Source organism: Trachypithecus francoisi, unplaced genomic scaffold, assembly GCF_009764315.1.
Source record: "Trachypithecus francoisi isolate TF-2019V2 unplaced genomic scaffold, Tfra_2.0 Lachesis_group11, whole genome shotgun sequence".
NCBI classification, from domain to species: Eukaryota; Metazoa; Chordata; class Mammalia; order Primates; family Cercopithecidae; genus Trachypithecus; species Trachypithecus francoisi.
In genome coordinates this window covers 38,769,216-38,796,132 of record NW_022681456.1, presented here as the reverse complement: position 1 = coordinate 38,796,132, position 26,917 = coordinate 38,769,216, and the positions used below count along the sequence as shown (strand labels likewise).

The following is a 26,917-nucleotide window of genomic DNA, read 5'->3' as shown; positions in this document are numbered from 1 at the left end:
GGACTGCAGGTGCCTGCCGCTACGCCTGGCTAATTTTTTGTGTTTTTAGTAGAGATGAGGTGTCACCATGTTGGCCAGGATGGTCTCGATCGCTCGACCTTGTGATCCACCTGCCTTGGCCTCCCAAAGTGCTGGTATTATAGGCGTGAGCGACCGCGCCCAGCCTCAAGTTTTAAAGTTTGGTTTTGTCCTCCAAAAATTGTTTCTACAGCAACAACTACAAAAAAGGAATAATGTTATCTCCTTAAGGTTAAAGTCAGTTTCTCATAAGACAAAGCAGGATAGAATTACTTTCACTTTTAAAACTTTTTCAGTGGTTCTAGGATTCATTTTAAAATGAAGCAATGCTAAAAGCAGACTGCAAGGTATATTTGCAGTGTTTGAATTTAACTGATTCTTAAAAACTGTTTGGCATTTGAGCACGCACATCCCCTAGAGACCCAGAAATTCCATTTGTAGATTAGAGGATCAAGTGGCCTTGTTAGGAGCACATTGAAAATATACACAGCAGCATCACTTGCAAAAGAAAAACAATAAAAGCAATAACAAAAGACAACACACAAATAATCCAAAGCCTATGGGCAATAAAATGGAGATATATATACACACACACGGGATATATATATATATATATATACACACACAATAAAATGGATACACACACACACACACACACATTGTGTTTATTTGTACAGTGGAATGGAATAAACCAGAGCTACAAGAACTAAAATGGGCCAGGCACAATGGCTCCCACCCGTTATCCCAGCACTTTGGGAGGCCGAGGCTGGTGGATCACATGAGCCCAGAGTTCAAGATCAACATGGGCAACATGGCAAAATGCTGTCTTGACCAAAAAAACCAAAATGAGCAAGGCATGGTGGCACACACGCCTGTAGTTTCAGCTATTTGGAAGGCTGAGGCAAGAGGATGAGCCTGGGAGGTCGAGGTTGCAGTGAGCCAAGATCGTGCCACTGTACTCCAGCCTGGGTGACAGAGCAAGACACCGTCTCAAAAAGAATAAAATGATTACATCTTAAAAGAAGCAAGTCAAAGAACACATACTTTATGAATTCTACTTTATAAGGTCAAATGCAGGCAAGCTCTTGTTTAGGTATGAACACACACGTGGTAAAAAGAGAAAAATCTTGAGAACAGTTAAACCTTATGGCTGCGGTGACATCTTGGGGGTGGGAAAGGCTGGTGATGTAGAGATGCGCCATCAGGGAAGGTCACAAGGCCAAGCTCATCTCCTTACCCTGGGTATAAGTACAGGGGTGTTTCATGTTATTATTTCTTAATGGAATATCTTCTTTGTGCAATATTAGTTCACAAACATTTAAAAATAAAAACTATGGAGTAGGCCAGGCATGATGCCTCATGCCTGTAATCCCAGCACTTTGGGAGCCTGCGATGGGCGGATCACGAGGTCAGGAGATCGAGACCCTCCTGGCTAATATGGTGAAACCCCATCTCTACCAGAAATACAAAAAAATTAGCCAGGCATGGCGGCGGGCGCCTGTGATCCCAGCTACTCGGGAGGCTGAGGCAGGAGAATGGCGTGAACCCAGGAGGCGGAGCTTGCAGTGAGCTGGGGTCGCACCACTGCACCCCAGCCTGGGCGACAGAGCAAGACTCCATCTCAAAACAAAAAAAAACAAAAAACAAACAAAAAAAACTATGGAGTAAATTACACGGTAAAATAAACAAAATGTGTGTGTGTGTGTGTGTGTGTTTGCTTAAGCTGTAGAATGACTTCTTTCAATCCTATTGCTTTGTCTCTGGCTCTGTACTTAACTCTTTGGGTAATAATGTTAAAATCTAAATTTGAGGCCGGGAGCAGTGGCTCATGCCTGTAATCCCAGCACTTTGGGAGGCCGAGGCGGGTGGATCACGAGGTCAGGAGATCGAGACCATCCTGGCTAATACGGTGAAACCCCGTCTCTACTAAAAATACAAAAAAAAAGAGCTGGGCGTGGTGGCAGGTGTTTGTGGTCCTAGCTACTCCGGAGGCTGAGGCAGGAGAATGGTGTGAACCCGGGAGGCGGAGCTTGCAGTGAGCTGAGATCGAACCACTGCACTCCAGCCTGAGTGACAGAGCGAGACTCCGTTCAAAAAAAAAAACAAAACAACAACAACAAATCTAAATTTGAGACCCTACTTAAATTGTGACCTGGTCTCAAAGACCCTCAGATCACCACTGCAATGATCTTCTTGGATCATTATCTTCACTGGTTACACACAGGAATGTGAAGCATGTAGTCAGGAGAAAGCCCTTTAATGTCCCCCAGGCCACAGGTAATCCTCCGCGAAGCAAAAACAACCTACTCTCCATAAACTGACTGGAAAGGAACAGGTGGGAAGGAGAGCAGAGGGGCTGCCAGCATTGTCAGGCTTTCTCCAGAATGGCCTGTCAACCAAGACAAGCCCTGTTCCCACATCTTTTTGAACAGCCTGGCACAGAAAGCAGCTCTGACTGTTTTATAAGCAGTGCTCTTGCAGTTTGGGGAGCCCCTTTCCCTTTTATTCCAATGAAAACTGTGTGCATCAAGCTCTGTAAACGGTTGCACTCACAGTGTTACAAGGCTATCAGATGATTTGCTGTCTGAACAACTGGCCCCTCTGACTTTTTTCTTTTTTTAAACAACAGAATTTTTTTTTTTTTTTTGAGACAGAGTCTTGCAATTCTACCTCAGCCTCCTGAGTAGCTGGGATTACAGGCACTGCCACCACTCCCAGCTAATTTTTATATTTTAAACAATAGAAATGTAACCTCCAAGACCCAAATGATCAAATGACAAGCAGCAAACTTCTCCAACTTTCCCTCCTCCCTGACCCCCAGGTGTTTTGGTTTCTGAAGACTGGGGATCACTATCAACAACAGGCAAAGCTTTGCTACAGAATGGATTAGGAAAAAGCCACCTGAATTAATATATGTGTGCAAATATTTTAATGTTGAGGGAAGGAAAGAAAGATTGTATTTTGTGTCAATATACAGAAGTCTTCTATGACAAAGAGCCACAAGTGAATACAGATTTCCTATGAGATCAAAGGCTGCCCCAGAGCAGAGATCACATGAACCTGAGCCTTCACCACCCTATGGGGAATGAACCCCACACTATGGGGTATCCAAGCATGGTCCAAGGAGCCCCAGTTCAGATGCACTCTCCATTTCCCCCACAGCTGCTTCCTCTCCCACAGCTGGAGGCAGTCACCACACCCTTCTTCCCCAAGGTGGGCCGGCAGCATTACACAAAGTCAGTTTTACAGAGTTTCAAGTTTCCAGGCAAAGGCAGGACGACTCAAAGATGTCCACTTGTCGAAAGACTAGATGTTAAAGTACAAAGTTAGATTCCAACTCAGAGTCTGGTTAGACCCGGGTTACTTTCGAACTCCCAGGGAGGTGGGAGGAGACCTGGCTCTTCTCCAGCCAGTAGCCGGCACAATCCAACCCAGATATTTGTCCATCTGTTAAATCACTCACACTGGACTGACATTTTTAAAAGGACATAACATTAAGGAGACTGGTGGTTCATTAGGTGTTTAGGCAGTTTAAATGCCTAGAAACCCACTGAGAAATTAGAGGGATTTGGGCCAGCACAAAGACAACTATTAAGAGCACAAAGACAAATTGTATTTCTTTCCGGCACCTCCCAGGATATTAAAGACCACAAAGCTCCACAGTACATGTTTACACGCTCTGGCTGAAACGCAAGAGCCGTGAAGACACTTACCAAGGGCCACACAGCAAACCCAGGAGCACAGCAGGATCGGCAGCCAGTTCACCCTCCCGCCTGAGGCATCTGAATCTGCAAGGCAGGCAGGCTAGATATTCCAAACAGCACCTACCATATGACTCAGCCTGGACTTTGGAGATACTGCTCACATTATCTCGGGGTATTCCTGTGTTTGTCTCAGAGAAACTCCACGCCCTGCACTGGACCCAGTACAAATGTCAGTAATAATGCACCGTATTCAACACTCTGCTGTACAAATGGGCTCTTTGTGCTGCCAGCAGAAGAGATCCACATTCTGTATCTTTGCAGGGAGGTCGACTAGAAGGGTGCCTGCTATCAATCACCCCGACTCTGGGATTGCAAGAGGACAGATATTCGGTCTGCTACTCTCTCTTTACCAATAAGGAAAAGGGCTCGGCTCAACAAATCTTGTTAGGCAGAGCAAATGCCAGCAGTGGACTGGGCACAGGAAACACCAATGTGATGAAGGCAGAGCAAAGGGGCCAGCCAGCGCCAAGGGAAGGGAAGTGGCTTAAAGACAGTGAGCAGTCAGGAGACTCTCTGTTGATTCATTCATGAGACAGACACTTGCTGGGTGCCTCCTAGTGTCAGGCGCGGCGAGGCGTGCTGTGGAGGCAAAGGGGCACAGCCGCCTCGCGGCCTAGTGGCCAGGGGGAGAGACACAATGACAGCCACTGATTAAGTGTCAGCAGAGTACTTGGTGCTATGCGAGCACTTGGGAGGGGCTGCTAAGGGGGAGATAAGAGGAATGGGAGAGGAGAAAAAGTCAAAGAAAGCCGAAAGAAAGGCTTGTCAGAAGGTGAATCAGTTAGACAGAGAGGTAAGGATTTAGAGGACTTGGTGCAGGTGAAGACTGGGACCGCAGATGGGCCACACCCGGACGGTCCCACTTAAATCATGCAGGGGTGCTTGGGGTTCATCCTGCAGGTCACTTGGCAGCCACATAGAGGATTAGGATGATCACATCCCTGTTTTAAACAAGTCCTTCTGAGAAAGCAAGATGGAAAATGCATTTCCGTGGAGCCAACTGGAGCCTGCTACAGCAATCTATGGCAAGAGCTGGTGGAGGCTGGATGTAAGGTGGTCACGAGAGGCCTATGAAGGAAGCGGAATGAGAGGACTTGACACCACCTGGATGTGGGGGTGAAGGGGTGAGTCAAGGAAAACCCCCTTCTGTTTCACTCCTTCTGGTAGCTAAGATTATTCACAAGACAGGCACGAGGAGTTTTAAGCCTCAGACATGATCAACTTAAGGTTCCTAGGGACCTTCAAACACAGATGTCCTGATGAACACGGAGAGAAAGGGACAGAGGAAACAGCACTGCAGCCCATCGGTCACAGCGCCTTAGGCACCTCTCTGAGGAGACAAGCATAGACAACCAGACCTAATCAAATCCCATCTCTGCCTCTTAGCAGCTATATGACCTGGGGCAAGTAAATTAACCTTTTTGGGACTCTGGTCTCACCTAAGGAAATTCCTTTTGGGATTTAATGAAATCAGAAAAGGACAAGATGTCATGGCAAACAGAAGAGATTTAATATTTTCCTCTTGCCCTTTTGTGATCATATACTGCTTTGTATTATAATTGAGTACTTAACCTTTGCAGTAGATTACAAGTTTTCTTGCTGTCACTCATCTTTAAATCCCTTTTGACCATATTTGTAGGCACAGATTCTCAAATATTTGAATTGCCACAAGTCATATGAAAAACTAAGGCCAGACTGTTCTAGGGGACCAGGGGTTTCCTGCCTTTGACATTAAATAACAAATGCAAAGATCTCAAAATTGCTATGTGGCTTAAGTGGTGTTTATTTAACTCTGTGTTGAGGGGTGGGATGGAGAGAAAAGGGCAGTGGGGTTTGGAGAAGAGGGAGAATTCTGTCAGCCTAATAAAGGCTAGTCAAAGCCTACTCTGTGAAAACTCTACTGTAATATTTAAGAGGCACAGTGTCTACCAAAGTTAATATTGCATAGCCTCTATCCTCTGGCTCAGTTCAAGTAAAGGTCTTAAGTCATGTTAAATAATAAATTCCAGCAAATGGATCTTGCCTTAAACCAAATGTTAAGTCAATAGTACACTCTGTATATGAGACGTATATACTTTCTTTGCGAGGGAGGTCATTTTGCTAATTCTATTTATAACTCTTAAAATGAATATTTTAAAACTACAATAAGATTTTTAAAACCAGACTGACCAGTAAGGTATATAGAATTCAGTTCCACATGGCTAAGTTTGTTCATTTTTCTTCAGATTTTGCCTTTAAATTTGGGCTCCAACTTGTCTTTACCTATTTTTATGGCTGCCTTCCTAGTCTGAAAATATCTTGGTCACTAAATATTTTGCTTCATCTCCAGCTTAGCTCCTAAAATACATTCAGGATCACTTCTTCCTTCCCTGTTCTTCCCTGGGCTTCATATATTCCCATCCATTCACCCATAGCCCAGTTCAGTACCCCTACCTCACATTCTGTGTCTCAGTCACAAATATCTTTTTAAAAACCTGCCCAAGTTTCTAATACAGAATGATTTGGCAACTGCCTCAAAGCTCACTGTTTGGCTCATTTAATTATTTTGATTAAACACAGACAATGATCCAATTCAGAGCTAATGGTCTTTAGGACTACTCTTATTCCTGGCTGTCTTCAACCTGGGCACATATGACATGCCTCAAGCATGACCAGTTTGAGAGGACACTTTGGACCCCAAGGGCCAAGGAAGAACAAGTTCCTCCTCGCTCACATATGTAGTCCGAACCCGAGGGTCTTGCCTCTCTACAATGTTTCTGGACTCTGGGTGGCTCCCATTAAACACACAATACACATCCCCATCCTTCTTAGCCAGCCTGTAAGATTTTGACACCCCACTGACATATAGACCCAAGATACCTTCCAGTTCTTCTCTGCCTTCAATAGACTTGAACTTCCCAGATGTGAATGGACTCAACTTTTTGGTGTGTCTACAAGATGCTCTCCTATCCCACTGGCAATAGAGGGAAAAATGAAAGCAGACAGATGGCCAGATTAGATGGAACCTGCCATTGAGATGGCAACTTCCCCATGGCACCCAGCCCCTGGTCTACTTGAGTTATTCCTCAGACACTGACAAGAGGTGCAGTCTCTGGGAGAGACTACTGAGACGTAATCCTTTCCCTTTAAACATGACTTTTGACATATGCATTACACACACATACACACATCTGACTCCATCATGACTCACATTGGAGGTGGTGTTTAAAATGAATAGCATCTCAGTGCTATTATGATGCTTCACTCAAAATTACTCTACGACTTCTACTACAGGAGCAGGTCACATCCAGGAAGTGGTCTGCCTGATCTAGAGCAGGATTTTCTCACATTATTTATGCCCCAGGTCTGTCTTGCTTTCTTCAAAACCAGATCAGGATCTGCGACCTCCTGTGACCCAAAGCACTCTCCTTGTAAACTGAGGATTCCCTACTAAGCTAGTCCCTATCCTTTTCTCTCTCCAAACACTTTAAATACCTTTTACATTCTTCTCTTTCTCACAGTTCATGTCATTCCTCCAGGCAGAGGACCCTGAGGTTCCTGTGGGTTAGTAGACATGGATAGCTACCTGCTGCATTAGACTCAGCTGAGTCCGGGAATCCTTCTGAAAAGAAAAGATTTACCCTGCAAATTGGTGCAGCCTTCGGGAGAACAATGTGTTCGCCTCTCTTCTCATTTAAAAGATACATGCCCTTTGATCTAACAGTTTTGCTTTCGGAAATTTATCTAAATATGATTATAGAAAAAAATGTACACAAGTTTTCAATACAGTATTACAAAGCAAAAGAAACATGAAAAAAATCATCCTGGGAGGAACTTAAACTGTGTATCAATAGGGGACTGGTTACATAAATAATAGACATGTATATTTTGTGTCAAGACTATTTCTGTAAAGACACATAAGAAACATAACACTGCAGCCAGGTGCTGTGGCTCACGCCTGTAGTCCCAGCACTTTGGGAGGCCGAGGTAGGTGGATCACCTGAGGTCGGGAGTTCGAGACCAGCTTGACCAACATGGAGAAATCCCATCTCTACTAAAAATACAAAATTAGCTGGGCATGGTGGCAGATGCCTGTGATCCCAGCTGCTCGGGAGGCTGAGGCAGAACAGCTTGAACCTGGGAGGTGGAGGTTGCAGTGAGTCAAGATCATGCTATTGCACTCCAGCCTGGGCAACAAGAGTGAAACTGTCTCAAGAAAATAAAGAAACATAACATTGTTATCATTGTTATCTCTGGGGAAAAAGACAAGAAGCTGAAAAGAGAGACTTTAATTTTGCTTTAAGCCTTTAGGACTGTGGATTTTTTTTTCTTTTCTTTTCTTTTTTTTTTTTTTTTTGAGATAGAGTCTCACTCTGTCACCCAGGCTAGAGTGTAATGGTACGATCTTGGCTCACAGCAACCTGGGATTACAGGAGCCCACCACCAGACCCGGCTAATTTTTGTATTTTTAGTAGAGATGGAGTTTCACCATGTTGGACAGGCTGGTCTTGAACTCCTGACCTAGGTGATCTGCCTGCCTCAGCCTCCCAAAGTGCTGGGATTACAGGCATGAGCTATCGCACCCAGCCTGTGGAATTTTTTTTTTTTTCCAAATGAATTCGCACTTAAGCTACTTAATAGAAAAAAATGTGAACCTTTATCATTTAGAGCTACTAAACACTTCATTAAACAATATCACTTAATCTTTGCTAAACACGAACTAGAAAAACTAGGCACAAATAGAAACTGTACAGACCAGATATACATTACAATGGGTCTGCTTCAGCAGTTAATGGTTTAATTATTAAATATTCTCAGGTCAGGGTATTTTTCTCTAAGGCACTTTATGTGTTACTGACTCTTCTACAGTCTAAGTGACTCAATGTAAACCATTCCCCTTGTACTAAACATGCGTGTTTATACTCAGTCAATTTCACTGAGGAAATTAGGTTAGGGTCAGTTTGTAAGGTTTTGTCCTAAACCTTAAAAAGAACACAACATCCTTCAGGTCTTCAACAAGATTGATGCCCAGGCCCTACGGAGGACATATTGAATCTTCTATATGTTTTTTAACAAGCTCCACAGGTAATTTGGATGTGGCTGGCATTGCCTCGTGCACACCTAAAGTAACCATGCTTAGAAAACACTGTCTTATCCACAAGAAACAGCATAGAGAATTCTATGAACAAACTATTGCAGTACTCCGAGATTTTAAAATAAGTAACTTTCTCAAACACTGATATGGGGTTTAGAGTTAACACTGCAGGTAAGAAAACCCACCAGGCTCTCTCATTGATACACAGCTCTTCTGGCTCCTTCGAGGAAGTGAGGACCAGTATGTGGAACAGCCTTTGGAGCTGGTGTTTCTCAAGCTGTGGCTTCAGGCAATCTCAGGGACAGAATCTAGAATGTGCATCTGACAGCCTCCTTTCTACCTCCCACCTCCACCCCATTCCTATGTCCAAATAGTTTGAAACTATTGAGCTAGACCAGTACATCCCAAACACCAAATTGTTAAGAGTGGATGGGGCTCCAGAGATCTTTGGCACACCCCAGACTAGTGAATCAGAAATCCCTACTGGAGGTTCTGCAGTACCCCAGGTTCTTTATCAAAACAGGAAAGTTAGGAAACATCAATTTAGATCAAACTCATTTTAAGATAAGGAAATCAAGGCCCAAGAAGTTTAAGTGATTTCACCAAGGACTTATAGCTGATTAATGATAGCTGGGTGCCGTGAAAGCTGGTTAGCTAATTCTTCCCTCTTAGACCAATACTGCTCGTTACAGTATGCGTAATCATGACACTCCCAGTATCTGTGCAGTTTCTGATTCACCATGAAGAGGCCCCAAGTGATTAATAAAGCCTGAACCACAGGGCATGTGAGAATGTGCCACTGGTTTAAAGGATGACTGACACAGTAAAGTGTCCAACATCAACCCGTCCTCAGAGTTCTTTCACTTTCAATATCAGTGGGAGGAGAAATACACAATTTTACATTTCATAGAAAAGTAAACCCAGCCCCACACAGTTACCAAGCAGGTGAAGTGGGAACACAGGATGATTCAAAGTTTTCGGATCATACCATTTCTTGGTCAAATATTAGCAACTTCAGCAAAAGACCTCTAATTACCACACACTTTTGGTTATGGCAACAGCCTGCTCCTTACTGTTGGGAGAGAGTACTCCACACCCATGGCCTGAAACCAGGATCTCCAAACCCATCAAAGAGAAACATGGATGGGAAAGGAAACCCCCCAGCCTGGAAAGCATCCAGCAAGCTTTAATTCAGGCAGAGTTCAATCCAGATATAATTGCCTCTAATTGGCCCTCCCACACGGTCTCACAACATAGAGCTGTAATCCGTTCCACAAAAAATGTGGTACATTTCTTTTCCCCCTTGAAAAGTCAGAATCCTCTCTTGTTAGGTACTTACCATCACTGTTTTGATTTTTGTAAATATACCGAGACATTAAAAAAGGAAGAATGAATGGGTAAAAGCAAAGAAGTAGATGGATTTTTTCTTTTTTTAAATAAGCACTGATCCCTATGACCTTAACGACAACCCAGTGAGATTCAAACCTGTAATGGAGACTGATGTCGACTCAGGAAACCTTTCTAGTCCAGAGCACATGTGATCCAAAAAACACATTCATCTGGTCGGACATTTTCCATACTCTGATTTTTATCTTTCTTGGCATGCTCAACTCTCCTTTAATAAAGTCACAACCCTTTGTTGCCATGGAACCCAATCAGACATGGAGCCTGTTACTATGACTTCCCTGAAGATATAAAAAAAGATGCAGTGACCAAAAGACCAGCTCTTTCTTAAAAAAAAAAAAAAAAAATTATAAGCCAAAGAGGCTCCAAAAAAACCTCAACACTTTCCTATCTACTAAAGTTTAATCTTTTATGCAGGCTCACCTGAACTCTTCAGCCAAAGCTATCTCGTGTTTTACAAAAATTTTTCAGCTGGAACTTTCCAAAGAAAATGATTTTACAAATAAATACCTGGGCAAAGGAGGTAAAAATATCCTTGGGATATCTTACTTTTTTTCTTCTTCTAGGCAAGCTTTCTGAAATTTGAGTAGCTATTTAGCAAAACATGTGTCAATCAGCAGCTGCCAAATTGCAATATTCATTTCCATCAATACTTAATGTTGCCAAGAGCTCATTATTTGTCTGAAAAGAAAAGATATTCTAAATAATACAATCAATCCTGTGTTCTGGACCTGGACTAAATCTGCAGAAAAAAAAAAAAAAATCTGAGACTAAGCAGAGTGGACTGAGCAGAGCTACTTAAGGAAAGAGAATTAACATTTGTTGAATGCCTACCATGAGCTGGGCACTTTTACGTCATCACGTGAGGACCCTGTAACTGAGGCAATGCCACCTCTGTTTTGCAGATGAGGGACCGAGGCTCAGAGAGCTTAAGTACTTAAGCAGCTTGTTCAAGCTACCAGGCTAGAGTGCTGCCTGGTTCCCAAAGCCAGAGCTATTCCTTCATTCAACCAGCACTTATTTCTGGTCTCACAGGTGTTGTACATATGTTATGCTTATTCTTCAGGAGTGAATTCACAGCCTGTAAAGCTTGGCTATAAAGAGAGCATGGTGTCCATCTTTAGCTGTAAAGAGAGCACAGTGTCCATCTTTACTGGCACAGGGGCCAGTTTTGGCTACACCCACGTACAACACATCTATACAACAGCAGCTACCCCTTGGGGGAATCACAAATAAATGCCCTGGCTACTTGCCTAAGAAAACACATGTGGGCTAGGCACCCATTACACCCTTCCAGACGCCGGGCCACTGACCAGGGCCTTCCAACCCTGAACCTCATGGTGGGGAGGACTAGGAAGCTCTGGGTGGCCTTTTCATGTGCAGTATCATCGGCAAAGTAAACGTCAAGCCACGCAAGCCACAACTGTTTCTCCAGCCTGGTTTTGGACAACTAGCTTCAAGAAATGACTAGTAAGAAGGAATGTGGCAAGGCACGAAAAGTTATAATTTGTAAGTATATTATTAATTATACCAGCCTCTCAGCTAAAGAAAATTTACCTATTTCATGTACAAAGATTACAACAACTGTTTTCATTAAAAGAAATTTTTAAAATCACCCAAAACCGCAATACAATACCACTTCATACTCACTAGGATGGCAGTAATTAAAAGACAGATAATAACAAGTGCTGGTGAGGATGTGGAGATATCAGAACCCTCATACACTGGTAGTGGGAATATAAACTGGTGCAACCACTTTGGAAAACATTCTGGCAGTTCCTCCAAACGTTAAATAGAATTGCCATATGACCTGGCAACATTCCTTCTAGGTATGTATGTACCCAAGAGAAATAAAAACATATACCCCCACAAAAACTTATACAGAAGTGTTCACAGCAACATTATTCTTCATAGACAAAAAGTGAAAACAACCCAAATGTCTACCAAATATAATATATCCACACAATGAAATATTATTCAGCCATGGCCAGGCATGGTGGCTCATGCCCATAATCCCAGCACTTTGGGAGGCCAAGGCAGGTGGATCGCCTGAGCTCAGGAGTTTGAGACCACCCTGGGCAACTTGGTGAAAACCTGTCTCCACTAAAATACAAAAAAATGAGCCAGGTATGGTGGCACACACCTGTAGCCCCAGCTACTCAGGAGGCTGAGGCACGAGAATCACTTGAGTCTGGAAGGCAGAGGTTGCAGTGAGCCGAGATCATGCGACTGCACTCCAGCTTGGGCTACAGTGAGATTCTGTCTCAAAATTTAAAAAAAATATATTTTTTTCAGCCATAAAAAGAAATAAAGTACTGATTCATGCTACAATATGCATGAAACTTTTAAGAGAGGGAGAAATGAAGCATAACCGCTAATGGGTATCTTTCTGAGTTGATGAAAATGTTTGAAAATTGGCCAGGTGCAGTGGCTCATGCCTGTAATCCCAGCACTTTGGGAGGCTGAGGCGGGTGGATCACTTGAGATCAGGAGTTCGAGACCAGCCTGGTCAACATGGTGAAACCTTGTCTCTACTAAAAATACAAAAAATTAGCCGGGTGTGGTGGCACGCCCCTGTAATCCCAGCTACTGGGGAGGCTGAGGCAGGAGAATTGCTTGAACCTGGGAGGCAGAGGTTGCAGTGAGCCGAGATGGTGCCACTGCACTCCAGCCTGGGAGACAGAATGAGACCCTGTCTCAAAAGAAAATGTTCGAAAATTGATTGTGGTGAGGATTGCACAACTTTGTGAATATACTAAAAAATCATCAAATTGTACGTGCTAAATGGTGAATTGTATGATATGTAAGTTATCTCAATAAGTCATTTTTTTCTTAATTTTTAAAAAAATTATACTTTAAGTTCTAGGGTACGTGTGCACAATGTGCAGATTTGATACTTAGGTGTACATGTGCCATGCTGGTTTGCTGCACCCATCAACTCATCATTTACATTAGGCATTTCTCCCAATGCTATCCCTCCCCAGTCCGCCACCTCCTGACAGGCCCCGGTGTGTGATGTTCCCCGCCCTGTGTCCAAGTGATCTCACTGTTCAATTCCCACCTATGAGTGAGAACATGCAGTGCTCGGTTTTCTGTCCTTGTGATAGTTCGCTTAGAATGATGGTTTCCTCAGTAAGTCATCTTTTTAAAAAAACCCAACACAACAATGTTTTGGTGTTTTAGTGTCCTAATAAACAACAAACAGTCTAACTGACAAGACCACCTAACCTCTGACAAGTTACTTTGTCTCTCAGGGTCTTCACGCCTTGGTAAGAAAACAAGGCTCAAGCATGAACCAAATGCTGTCTTCCCTCTTAAGGAAAGGAATCTGTGACTTTATATCTGAGGGGAAAACGATTTCGGTGAAAACCTCTCAGGTAAAGTACAAACAGGAGAGTCACACCTCCTCTGTCTGCCAGGCCAGGACCCATCCCCCTCCCTCCAATCGAATCACTGTTAGCTCCCCAGTCTGGTTCCTCCCTCTCAGCCCAGCCTCTGTGCCCCAACCAACTTCTGAACACCTGCCATGTGTGCATGGAACAAAGCTAGACCGTTTTCATTACCTCTAATTCTCAAAACAATCCACAGGGGAGACAGGCATCATTCCCCACTCTGCAGGTGCAGAAACAGCCTCGGAAAAGTTATGCAAGGTAACCACAATTGCACAGCTGCAAAGTGGCAGAGAGAGGAGTAGAACTCAGATCTGAAGTATGTGCTGCTTTCCTATTCCAACATCTGTGTTTTCCAAACTGAGTCCACAGACATATTCCTAAGGCTTCATAAGTTTGCTACAAATAATTTAAAATGTTGCATTTATTGAGATAGTAAAAATATTAATATAACTGCATTCATGGGACCACAGAGATAATCGTCTGGTAACAGTACCATCCTGGGGCTTCAGGACCTCTTCTATTTCTATTCTTGCTGGGGCCAGGAATTAGTACTACTTCAGTGTTTTGGGTCAGTAAGGAAACACCTTTGTGGACTGTATTCGTTTCCTACTGTTGCTGTAACAAAATAACACAAACTGCATGGCATAAAACAATAGACATTTATTGTCTCATAATTCTGGCGGCCAGAAGGCTGAGATCAAGGTGTTGGCAAAGCCAAGCTGCCTCTGAAGATGCTGGAGAAGTACTGTTCCCTGCCTCTCACAGCTTCCGGTAGCCTCAGGCACTCCTTGGCTTGTCAGGCCTGGCACCAATCATCCTGACAACCCTGTCTTCACCTCATCCTCCCTCTGTGCATGTCCATCTCTGGTGTCTTCATAGAAAGGGGAAATTCGGACACAATCTTTTCGGATTAGGGTCCACCTCACGGACCTCATTTTCACTTAAGGTTAAATTTTACAGAGGTTTAGGCCAGGCGTGATGGCTCACGCCTATAATTCCAGCACTTTGGGAGGCCGAGGCAGGTGGATCACCTGAGGTCGGGAGTTCGAGAAGCCTGACCAACATAGAGAAACCCTGTCTCTACTAAAAATACAAAATTAGCCAGGCGTTGTGGCACGTGTCTGTAATCCCAGCTACTTGCAAGGGTGAGGAAGGAGAATCACTTGAACCCAGGAGGCAGAGTTTGCGGTGAGCTGAGATCGCACCATTGCACTCCAGCCTGGGCAACAACAGCAAAACTCCATCTCAAAAAAAAAAAAATGTACAGAGGTTTGATTACCTCTGTAAAGACTGTATTTCCAAATAAGGTAACGTTGTGAGGTACTGGGGGTTAGGACTTCAACATATCTTTTGTTGGGGGACACAGGTCAAACGGTAACACTGACTTTAACAGTAAATAAATAGCGGTTCATTCCTGTAATTCCAGCACTTTGGGAGGCCAAGGCAGGCAGATCACCTGAACCTGAAGTCAGGAGTTCTCGATCAGCCTGGCCAACACGTTGAAACCTTGTCTCTACTAAAAATACAAAAATTAGCCAGGCGTGGTGGTGCACGCCTGTAGTCCCAACTACTCAGGAGACTGAGGCAGGAGAATTGCTTGAACCTGGGAGATGGAGGTTGCAGTGAGTGGAAATCGTGCCACTGTACTCCAGCCTGGGCAACAGAGCAAGACTCTGTTTCAAAAAAAAAAAAAAAAAAAATGATATGGCAGCTCCAGAAGAAGGGCAAATAGTCTCACTGTGAATGAAGGTGTCGTCACACACAATTTTTCTAACAGAAAAGTTACGCAAGGGCTCAGCCTTTCCATCACCCAGGAGGCAACAGAAGCATTCAAAATTCCACAGAAAACCTGCCCTGCAGCAGTCACTACTGTACTGACACGTGGGGAGCGATCTAGATCACCAGTAACTTCAGTTAACATTCATTTAAATTATTACCTTTGTATTTTGTATGCATTTGTTTCAGATTTTCATAATAAAACGTTGAGGTAAAAATTTCCTCAGAATGTTAATAAAATCTGCTGTATTAGTCTGTTCTCACACTGCTACAAAGATACTACCCGAGATTGGGTAATTTATAAAGGAAAGAGGCTTAACTGACTCACATTTCCACATGGCTGGGGAGGCCTCAGGAAACTTACAATCATGGCGGAAGGGGAAGCAGGTATGCCTTACAGAGAGTCAGGCAAGAGAGAATGCATGTGGAAGCGCAGGAAAAACTACCATTTATAAAACCATCAGATCTTGTGAGAATTCACTCACTATCATGAGAACGGCATGGGGGAAATCGCCCCCATAATCCAATCACTTCCCTCCCTCGACAGATGGGGATTACAATTTGAGGTGAGATTTGAGATGAGAGCCAAACCATATCATCTGCTAACAAAATATTCTTAAAGAACACCTAAGTAAAAACACCAATTAGCATCTTCAAACAAACATTTTTCACAAGCCAAAAGTAGAGAGAAGATAAATTTTCAAATATAAAAACAAGAGTACACATCTTCCCTGATTAGACTTATTTAAATAAATAATGTAGTCAAGGCCTTAACGAACCCTTTGATGTACTTAAACACTGAACTCTGGGGAAAAAAAGTCCTGCTTTCTGTTGAAATAGTAAACTCAAATATTATACCAATATCAATGCATGAAATTCTTAATGCATTATTTCTTTCCTTTCATGCTTCCTTCCATTTCTGTACCCATTTATTCTGTAATCTTTGCCCACCTCTGGGTAGAGAGGGACAAGTGAGTCACAAGTTACAAGGATGCCATGGCTCACAGCAGACTTGGGCACAGGTTGGGTAGAAGAGCACCCAAGCCAGATATGAACTGAGAAAGGGACTCAGGGACGACCTTGTATTTACGTTATCTTACATAAGCCTTTCACATCCTTATAGGGAAATAATTATACTTAATTTTTTTTTTTTTAAACAGGGTCTTCTTGTTCTGTTGCCTAAGCTGGAATGCAGTGGCGTGATCTTGGCTCACTGCAACTTCCACCTCCTGGGTTCAAGCGATTCTCCTGGCTCAGCCTCCTGAGTAGCTGGGACTAAAGGTGTGCACTACCACACCCGGCTAATTTTTGTATTTTTAGTAGAGATGGGGGTTTCACCATGTTGGCTAGGTTGGTCTCGAACTGCTGACCATAAGTGATCTGCCCACCTCCCAAGGTGCTGGGATTACAGGTGTGAGCCACCACGCCCAGCCACACTTATGGAAACTGAAGCTTAAATGGGTTAAGCAAATTGGCTAACATGATTTCATACAGTTTGTAAGAGCCAGGATTTTAAAACCAGGCCCGTCGCCCCCAAAGCCCAGGGCTGCTTCCTCATTTCACCATGCTGCTTCCTCATTTCACCATGCACAGCTGTCAGCACACTAGGGGAGGGCTTTACCACAGCCTGCATTTAGAAGATCTGACCACTTCTCATCACCTCCACTGTCAACATTCTAGTCCAAGCCACTCTCATCACTCCCACAGGTCTCCCTGGGCCAGTCCATGCCCACCTACAATTTCTTTTCAATCCAACAGCCCAGAAGATCTTTGCAAGACCTCTACTGGCTCAGGAACTGGCCTCCCCACCACCTCTCAGACCCTATGTCCCAGGACTCAACTCCCTGCTCACACTGCCCCAGCCACACAGCCTCCTTGCTGTGCCTCAAACACAACAGGCACACTGCTATATCAAGGAGTCCGTGCATGCTGTTTTCCTGCCCTGGAATGTTCTTCCCTTAGACGGCTGCACAGCTTACTTCCCAGGTCTTTCCTCAATGTTTCCCCTGACAAGAGCTTTCTTTGAGTGTCCTGTTTAAAACTTCTTTCCTCTACCTCCACCTTGGGACTCGCCAGTCCTCTTGTCTATTTCTCAGCATTGCGCTTATCCGCATTGAACAGACTATCTATTTTATGTGTAGGTCTGGCTTGTCTGCCTTGCCCTAACAGAATACACATTCCACAAGGGTAGGCATTTTTATTTTGTTCCCTGGGATGCCTAGCACATAGTAGGTGCTCAATACACATTTACTGAATGGATGTACTGAATTAGGCTGAAAGCCCAATCATTTTAAGTACAATTCACATCTGTACCACTCATGAATGGACTCTGGCCTGATGTGCTACATAACCCGCTCCTGACTTGGTGGAAGGGTGGGCAATGAAGAGACAATTATCCAACCTAAAGAGCTAAAAGGAGCTCGTTCTTAAATTCAGTGCCATGAAAGGTGCCTGAGTGACTCCTTTTCCATACCACATGTTGTGGAGACATAGGTACCACTAACCTCAATGCTACTCACCCTCAAGGTGTGGTCCTGGGTGAAGGGGAATCCTTGGGCTAGGACATTAGGGAAGGCAAAGAGCAGCCTACCTTTTTGTCTTCTCTGCCCAAAGTGCTCATCAACAAAAAAACTTGCCTGTAGGCTTGGGGGCATCTCTGTTTTCCCTGGTGAAGCTCCACCCATCCACAAAAGGGCTCTTTTCTTACATTGACCTTCTTGTACTCCTCATCTATGAAACCTCACCAGAGCTACCAATGAAAGGCACATGGGTTCAATTCTCCAAGAGGTCTCAGGCAGCAAAGTGTGAACTCTGAACCTGCCTACAGAATGACTGGCAGGAGTGAGCTATTCTAAGCATCTTAGTGTCTGCTGGATGGTGAGGAAACAAGCGCAACAAGGCTGCACGAGGTCAAACAGCAAAAACAGTGCAAGAGCAAGATGGACCCTTTCCAAAGGGGAGCCTGTGCTGCAGAAGGTACAATGTCTGCCAGCTCATGGCCGGGCGCGGTGGCTCAAGCCTGTAATCCCAGCACTTTGGGAGGCCGAGACGGGTGGATCACGAGGTCAGGAGATCGAGACCAGCCTGGCTAACACGGTGAAACCCCGTCTCTACTAAAAAAAATACAAAAAACTAGCCAGGCGTGGTGGCGGGCACCTGTAGTCCCAGCTACTTGGGAGGCTGAGGCAGGAGAATGGCATAGACTCGGGAGGCGGAGCTTGCAGTGAGCTGAGATCCGGCCACTGCACTCCTGCCTGGGCGACACAGCAATACTCCCTCTAAAAAAAAAAAAAAAAAAAAAAATGTCTGCCAGCTCTAAACTCATCCTCATGCTCGGTCCCTTGTGAGTTAGACTGGTAGTGGAGAAACGGGGATGACAAATAATGGGAAAGCCATAAGCACGTGACTTTTGTAAAATTCTAGGACACTTAAAGGGTGCCATTCTGTTCTGAAATTCTACGAAGGGACTAAAATCATTGCAAGATTGCTTCCAAAAAGCAAATAAAACCTCACTGAGAGATGGTACTATAATTTCTTGAGTTTGCGTCATTCTGTTTTCTGTAGTTAGAAAAAAGGTGATGGATTTGGGTTACAAAGGCAGTGTTCCACTATAAAAACCTGCTGGTTGCCATGACAATTAACATCCCTGTTCCTCCCTCTTCTGCAGCATCCTTCTTCCATCTGAGTCAAATCAAAGAACCTAGCTATGACGCCCATGATTTAGTATTTCCTCGGCACAAGGATATAAATATATACACACATATACAAAATACATATCAAAGGCTCATCAGAGGTGAACCAAAGCCTTGAAAATGATGCCATCTGTCCTCTCCCAATAATGTCCTACAAACAGCAAGAGACATCTCTGCAGGAGGGTCCAAGCAGGAAAGGAGGGTGGGCCAGGAAGGCTAAACAGTCAACACCCAGTCCTCTGGTCTAGAGTCTCTCAGGGTGGACTCTGGGGGAGTTCTTCCTGTGGAGGGCCCATGAGAAGCCAGGGCTCCATGGAGAACAGTCCCTGCCACTCTGCAGCGTCATTATCTGTCTGCAGGTCTGTCCTCCCCAGCCTGAGCTCCTTGAGGGCAGTGCCCACATCTGACTGATCTCAGGGCCTCGCACAGTGCTGGGCACACCGTGAAGCACCAAGGGCGACGGAGGGCACTCTGGGGTAAAGCAGCCTCCCCTTACGTTTTCTAGTGAGACCTCAAGATCGTGCCTAGCCTGCTTCTAATTGGCCCTGCCGGAGAAGAAAGCCAGGGGAAAATTCTAGATCAAAGCTCTGAGGTATGAGCTTGGAACACCTACAGCACACTGCTGCCATGAGCTCCCATCCCTGGGGTCACAAGTCTTGACCACCAACCCTTCCCCAGACCTGGAGCAAAATTAAGAATAACTTAGAAAATAATAGCATGAATGTGATTTATCTTCTTCTCAGGACAAACGCTGATCATCTGAATTTTGAATAGGGTTCAAATGGAGAACTTGCTATTTGAATATCATTATCACTCTGTTTAAATTTATTTTAAATAAAAGTTATATATGCCCATTTAACATTTAATTGCAAAACATGGCTTGTTTTACAAAAGATATGAAGATACAGTCCAGGTGTGGTGGCTCATGCCTGTAATCCCAACACTTTGGGAGGCTGCAGCAGGCGGATCACTTGAGGTCAGGAGTTCGAGACCAGCCTGCCAACATGGCGAAACCCTGTCTCTGTAACAAATACAAAAATTAGCCGGGCGTGGTGGCAGGCGCCTGTAGTCCCAGCTACTTGGGAGGCTGAGACATGAACCCAGGAGATGGAGGTTGCAGTGAGCCAAGATCCTGTCACTGCACTCCAGCCTGGGTGATAGAGCAAGACTCTATCTCAAAAAAAAAAAAAAAAAAAAAAGATATGAAGATACAGAAAAGGCAGAGGAGGAAAATAAAATCCCCATCATCCCATGACCTGGAAGTAGCTCAGGCCTACATTTGAGTTTTTATGTGGTCATCCTTGCAGATGTCTGGGTGCTTCTGTCTACTGGTTAGAGGCACGGGCTCTGGAATGCAGAGCTACCTGGGTTCAGATTCTAGCCTTTTCACTTAGCAGGATGATCGTGGACAAGTCGCTTAACCCCTGTTTGAGCCTCAGTTCTTCTTTCCTAACAGGAGGATAGTTGTGTCTCTTTCTTGGTGCTGCGTGAAAGCTGTCTTAACCCAGGTGAAGCCTTTGTCATAGTGCTGGCAATGGCACTCCTACCCATTTATGCTAGCTTCATTAATATTCTATTTGTATGTGGCACTTTTTAAACAAAAGTGGTATTTTCTGTGTACATCTTGTAAACATTTTGTTGTTGTTCTTTTGTTTTGTTTTGTTTTTGAGGCAGAGTCTTGATCTGTCGCCCAGGCTGGAGTACAGTGGCACCATACTGGCTCACTGCAATCTCTCCTCCCGGGTTCAAGCGATTCTTGTGCCTCGGCCTCCTGAGTTGCTGGGATTACAGGCGCCCGCTACCACACCCAGCTAATTTTTGTATTTTTAGTAGAGACAGGGTTTCGCCATATTGGCCAGGCTGGTCTCAAACTCCTGACCTCAAGAGATCTGCCCACCTCCCAAAGTGCTGGGATCCCTCCCAAAGTGCTGGGATTACATGTGTGACCCATGGTGCCTGCCATAAATGTTTGCAATCGACATAAAAGCATAACCACTTGACATGTCAATAAATATATTTTTATGACATTGACGGTTTTACTTTTGAAACAAGAGCTCACTTTAGACCAGTTCTTCCTCATCTTTTTAAAGGGTTGTCTGCCACAACTGAGAATCATTCCGAAGAAAGCTATGGAACCTCTCCCTAGAAATATGCACGCAGGCATAAACACTCATCAAATCCACAAAGCCGAGGGGATATGGGCTGACTTGCGTACTCCTAAAAATTCATATTGAAATCCTAACCCCCACTACCTCACAATGTAACTACATTTCAAGATAGGGACTTTAAAGAGGTAATTAGGCTCAAATGAGATCATTAGGGTGGGCTCTGATGCCATTTGACTGATGACCTTGTAAGAAGAGAGAATCTAAACACAGACACGTAGAGGGAAAATGATGTGAAGACAGGAGAAAGACGGCCACCTACAAGCCCAGGAGCAAGGCCTGGAACAGCTCTTTCCCTCCTAGTTCTCAGAAGAAACCAGCTCTGCCAACACCTTGATCTCAGACTTTCAGCCTCCAGAATTGCATGAAAATAAATGCATTGTTTAAGCCACCCAGTCTGGGATACTTTGTTAAAGCAGCCCGAGCAAATGATCACATTAGGTTAAGACAACACTGGCCCTAATCTCAAGTAGTATATATAGTAGCGTTCAATGTATAACCTTTTCTATTTTGAAGTAACAAAACAACATTTAAAAAGTAACAGGATTATAAACTAACCTACTTTCTAACTGTGGAAACTGGCACTCCAAACTTTTCATAATGCTGCAGTAGTAACATGAAAAAACAGGTGAATTCAGAAAAACAGATGAGGTGTGGGATTTCAGCCTTCTTCATCTCTGTTCATAGATGCATTACTCTTAAAAGTATATTGACACTACTCACGAATAAAAAGGAATGAACTCCTGTTATATGCAACAACATGGAATTGCAAAAGCATTATGCTAAATGAAAGAAGCCACACTTAAAAAGGCTGTGTATCATATGATTCCATTTATACTGCATTATGAAAAAGCAAAACTGTAAGGACAGGAATGAGATCAGTAACTGGCAGGCGCCAGGCAGAGACAGGGCTGACTATAAAGAGGTGAAAGAGAACTTTCTGGGGTGACAGAAATATTTTACATCTTAATCAAATGTGGGTTATAAGACTGTAGGTGTTCTTCATAATTCATAGGACTGTGCACTTAAAGCAGGAAATTTTACTGTATGTAAATTATCTCAATAAATATTGATACATTTGCTTTATTAGGCATTAACAAGAATAGAGATGTAAAATTATTGACTAGGTACAAAAATTGCCTAATAGCAAATTCAGAATAACTTTATATTTGCTTTCAGGCAAAATTAAAATACACAATCTATATACAAATACTATTCAACACCTACATAGACAATCTATCAGCATCATAAAAATTTTCTATTATAGATATTAAAATGTGGCCTTAAAAAAAATCACTACTGTAAGTAGAGTAGTGATTACAGTACTGAGAAAGCTCTTTAAGAATGGATGCCAAAGTTGAAGAAATTCTTTTTCCTTTGCCCCAGCAATGTCACTTCCTGGCATCTCCCCTTAAGAAACTCTCCCACGAATACAGAGACTGTCCCAGAATCAACCTACCTGTTCACCATTAGAAGAACGGCTATAAACACACTCTGGTTTTATTCATATAGCAAAGTAACATACAGCAGTAAAATACGAAAATGAAGTAGGATAAATTATAAAAATACCACATTAGAAAACTGTAATTACAAGGCCAGGCGTCGTGGCTCACACGTGTAATTCCAACACTTTGGGAAGCCAAGGCAGGCAGATCACTTGAAGTCAGGAGTTCAGGACCAGCCTGGCCAACATGGTGAAATGCTATCTCCACTAAAAATACAAAATTCGCTGAGCGTGGCGGTGCGCACCTGTAGTCCCAGTTACTTGGGAGCCTGAGGCAGGAGAATCACTTGAACCTGAAAGGTGGAAGATGCAGTGAGCCAAGATTGCACCATTGCACTGCAAGCTGGGCGACAGAGCGAGACTCTGTCTCAGAAAGAAAAGAAAGAAAAGAAAAGAAAGAAAAGAGAAAAGAAAAAAAAATGTGGCCAGGTGTGGTGGCTCAAGCCTGTACCCAGCACTTTGGGAGGCCGAGACGGGCGGATCACGAGGTCAGAAGATCAAGACCATCCTGGATAACATGGTGAAACCCCGTCTCTACTAAAAAATACAAAAAACTAGCCGGGTGAGGTGGTGGGTGCCTGTAGTCCCAGCTACTCGGGAGGCTGAGGCAGGAGAATGGCGTAAACCCAGGAGGCAGAGCTTGCAGTGAGCTGAGATCTGGCCACTGCACTCCTGCCTGGGCGACAGAGCGAGACTCTGTCTCGAAAAAAAAAAAAAAAAAAAATTGTAATTACAAGAGATGCCACGTATGTAGAATTGTAACCCAAGAATACATATATTTAATTAAATACATCTAATACAATAAACTGTTTATGGATTCATCCAGTGTGTGAAAACATGTGAAGGAATGATAAACAGCTTCAGGTTATGGAGGCCTCTGAGGAAGTAAGAAGAGAGAAAGGCACCTAGATAGCTGTTTATGGGAACATTTATTTCTTAAAAACAATTGACAGAAATTTGATGCAAACATGGCAAAATGTCAACATTCATTAAATCTAAGAGGTAGATATAATGGTATCATAGTTTCAAATTTTTTTTCCATGTTTGAAGCACTTAATAATTTAATTTGTCTGCTTCCTATTTAATCACAGAGCCACTTGGTTAATGATGATAGTTTTCCCCAGGCACCAAACATTTGCCCCTCTTTGTGAAACAGTTGCTGTTTTTTTTTTTTTTTTTTTTTTTTTTTTTTTTTTTGAGACGGAGTCTTGCTCTGCCACCCAGGCTGGAGTGCAGTGGCCGGATCTCAGCTCACTGCAAGCTCCACCTCCCGGGTTTATGCCATTCTCCTGCCTCAGCCTCCCGAGTAGCTGGGACTACAGGCGCCCGCCTTGTCGCCCGGCTAGTTTTTTGTATTTTTAAGTAGAGACAGGGTTTCACCATATTAGCCAGGATGGTCTCGATCTCCTGACCTCGTGATCCGCCCGTCTCGGCCTCCCAAAGTGCTGGGATTACAGGCTTGAGCCACCGCCCCCGGCCAACAGTTGCTGTTTCTAATGGGCCATTTCATTACCTTATAATTTTGGAATCTGATGTCACTGCATTTACTTCTACATTAACTTCAACCTTAAATTAAATTCACAACCACAGCAATCATAAACTTAGGAAAATTAAAGTCCACTGATAAGTTAATAAGCTTGCTGCCCTAGAAAAATATCCAGGCTCATTTTAGGCTGTTGTGTAAATAAACTAGGAAGCAACTATTTTAAAGAATTATTTACTAACAATTCACTGAATTAGTTACCTACAAGTAACCGTGATTTCTGAAATATCCAAAGTATCAGGAAACATTAACATAATATTTGTATTCAGATTTGGTATTCTTTGTTTTTCAATAGTATATATGTTATTATTTTTTATTTTTATTTTTTTTGAGACAGAGTCTCACTCTGTTGCCCAGGCTGGAGTGCAAAGGCGTGATCTCAGCTCAATGCAACCTCCGCCTCCCGGGTTCAAACGATTCTCCCTATCTCAGCATCCCAGCACCTGGCTGGGATTACATGTGCCCACCATCACACCCAGCTAATTTTTTGTATTTTTAATAGACATGGGGTTTCACCATGTTGACCAGGCTGTTCTCGAACTCCTGACGTCAGGCGATTCGCCCAGCTGGGCCTCCCAAAGTGCTGGGATTACAGGCATGAGCCACTCTGCCCAACCCAGTATATGTATTATTCTTATTTATCTATCTGTTACCATTCTAATTACCCCAAACATGTAACAAATTATTTTTAAAATGAGGGTTGGAAAGGATCAACATTTAATTTAGAGAAGGCCCCAAGAATGCAAGACTATTTCATCCATTTCCTATTTGACCAAAAAAACAAAAATTTAAAAACAGAAAAGTCTGTTGGAATGGTAGGCTCACTTTGCAAAACTGTCCTTAAACAGCAACAAGTTTCAAGACCTCTCATTTTAAGTCTTTCTTTAAAAATAAGAGCTTCATTTGAGCCCGAGCACTTCAAAAACTTTCTTGGTATTAGATCATTTTCAACGGCCAGAGCACTAGTCAAACTTCTCAATAGTTGAATTTAATATGCTCCCACCTACCCAAACAACAAAGCATTTCTAGGCGGTAGAAACAGATGTTGATTTTGCATAAGTGAGTGTCCCTACTGCTCCCCAGGTAGGGCATAAATAAGCCACCTGAATGAAAGAGACTCACTTTAATTTTAGTGCCCACATGCCTAACAGACACCAATTCTGTGAATGCCTCTAAACTGCCCGGCACATGAGGTAAGCTTTGGCTGGCTTTATGCAACAAATAGTACTTGATAATTTGCCTAAGTCAGGAGGCTTTTACAAGCATGGTGCCTTTCCCAAATGAAAGCACATGTAATCAGCATATTCATTCCATCCTTAATATGCTCTTGAATCAGGTTATAAAATGTTAAGTGTTCATTTCTAGGCACAGCTCATTTTTAAACTCCTTCTGTGTCAGATGCAGAGATACGAGGCAGGTGGACTGTTCAATAATTAACACAAGTGCATCTAGTGATATTTAGGGAGGCACGGGGTAACATACAAATAAGAATTAAGCCAAATAAGGAAACAGATCATTACCTATAAATCTGAAATCTTGTTACATTCACTATCCTAACATGAGTGACAAACCAACTTAAATTTCCCAGTACAAACCCCAGCACAAGGATGTTAAATATGTTTATTAAACAGGAGGAACGTGCAGGCTTGAAAGCAGTCTGGGGTAACAAAGCAGAAGCAGTAGTCCTGTGCCCTGCAGAACACAAAGTTAGGCTGGGTTCCTGCTCTTCCATCTCCCAAGCTGGGATGGTGTGTCACAAATTACTTAAGGTGGCAACAGTGGCTTAGGAAGCAACAATACACATTCTTTGTACTATAACAGTTTTTGCAAACTGTAGAAGGGCAGGATTTTACAACATTAAGTCAAACTTGATGAGAGGTAACACTTAGTTCAAAAGAGAATTAAAAGCAAAATTATAAAACACACACAAAACTTTGCTATCTTTTCCTGTTTTGGTCTTTCCTTACTGTAAATAATACTGGAGCTATGCCTGTTTTTGTGTATGTATGTGGGTTTTTTGTTTGTTTGTTTGTTCGTTTGTTTTGAGACAGAGTCTGGCTCTGTTGCCCAGGCTGGAGTGCAGTGGCACTATCTTGGCTCACTGTAACCTCCACCTCCCAGGTTCGAACAATTCTCCTGTCTTAGCCTTCTGAGTAGCTGGGATTACAGGTGCCCACCACCACACCCAGCTAATTTTTTTGTATTTTTAGTAGAGATGGGGTTTCACCATGTTGGTTAGGCTGGTCTCGAACTCCTGACCTCAAGTGATCCACCTGCCTTGGCCTCCCAAAGTGCTGGGATTACAGGCGTAAGCCACTGAGCCTGGCCTCAAAATGTTCATTTCAAATCCCTGGGGGAGAGGTTGGGAAGGGAAGAGGAAGAGGACTATCAATCCAGAATAAGTGTGGCAGAATTACAACCTTCTGAGTTCAACAGATTTAAAACCCATAGAAAAAGTAGACATTTATAAAAACAAAATTTGACACATATGAACAGTGGTATATTTTTAAAGACAGGTAACAATGCAAAAAATTGCCCTGGAATAACTGTATAGACATCTGAAAAGGAACTGAATAATTCTAACT

General features: G+C 43.3%; 1 protein-coding gene across 4 annotated transcripts in view; it reads right to left on the bottom strand.

The window, feature by feature from the left end:
- The window catches only part of TMCC3 (transmembrane and coiled-coil domain family 3), a 317,061-nt gene that overhangs the window by 46,540 nt on the left and 243,604 nt on the right, over positions 1-26,917 (bottom strand). Inside the window, exon 1 of one of the 4 annotated variants that reach the window (XM_033221035.1) lies at positions 3,732-4,106. The exons of the other annotated variants lie outside the window; for them this stretch is intronic. The gene's annotated coding sequence lies outside the window, so the exon portion shown is untranslated. Of the gene's footprint in view, positions 1-3,731; positions 4,107-26,917 lie in introns of those variants that run through there. 4 annotated transcript variants of the gene reach the window in all.